Below are 1228 nucleotides of genomic sequence, written 5' to 3' on the forward strand. Positions count from 1 at the left end.
TTTTTTTTTATTTTTTTTTACAACTTAACTGCGTTCGTTTTACAGACAATTATTATCTATAATATTATTCTGATGTTCTGAACTTTTGCTTAATACGTCTTTGTAATAGGCACTACTTACTAATCATCATTCCTATATTGTGTATGTCGTACGTTCACTCTCTTCTCCAATCGCGTCTCTCTCTTGTCCCCTATCACACGCTCTCAACTCTCTTCTCGCGCGCGCGGTCAACAATACGAACGATTTCAAGAAACCCAACTGCATACAACGGCCCGTAAAACGTTTTTACTCGATTTATTATTAATTATTCATATAATTCTCGTATATTATTTTATTATATCGTAATCATTATTATTATTATTATTATGTTATTTGTAGGATTAGTTTTGGTCCGCGTTAACCGGTGCACTCCTCCCGGTCGGTTGCTCGTCGGGAAGGGTGCCGTTTTTATTATTATTAATATTATTATTTCGGCTGCACGTATACGAACGTGGTTAGGCCCTGGGGCGACGGTAGGCGTACGAGGCTGCGGGGGGGAAGCGTCGTCCTCCACGAGGAACATTTCCGCAGCGTGCGGAGGTCGCCGAGCGGGTATCTGGTAGTGGCCCGTGAACTGGCCGGAAATCGCGTTTTTCCGGATCTGTTACGGTCGCGCAGTGCGACCAGACCGCGCTCGCCGACCCTTTCGCGCTTCTCCGGCGGAATTTGTCCTTTGGAAAACGGTGTCTTCGCGTCCGCCCTTTCGTCAGCTGCCGCCGCCTAGCATCTCTGTCCGTACAGCGTTCGTACACGAACCGTCGATTATTATTATTATTATTATTATCATTATTATTATTATTATTAATATTATTATTATTATTACATTATCCTTATTTTATCACTACTACTACGCCTACACCTACTTACATACATAATCCAACTAAAAAACTATATCCCTGTTTTATAATTATTATTATCATTATACTCACGTTGACCGACTTTTACCACTTTGAATATTATATTATAACTATTATATTTTTTTATACATATATACATGTATCCGCGTGCAAAACGGTGTAGCGCCATATATCCATTCTCCGCAATGCTTATAACGCGCGCGCGTGCGTATACCTTTCGCCATCAGTTTTGCGTACACGTATGCATGTCTATGCGTATATTTATATATGTGCGTGCGTGCGAACTCCAATCGCTCGCCGTGCCCCCCCCCCCCCCCCCCCCCCCCCCCCCC

This window comes from Sipha flava, unplaced genomic scaffold, assembly GCF_003268045.1.
Source record: "Sipha flava isolate LNK unplaced genomic scaffold, YSA_version1 277_pilon_pilon, whole genome shotgun sequence".
NCBI lineage: Eukaryota > Metazoa > Arthropoda > Insecta > Hemiptera > Aphididae > Sipha > Sipha flava.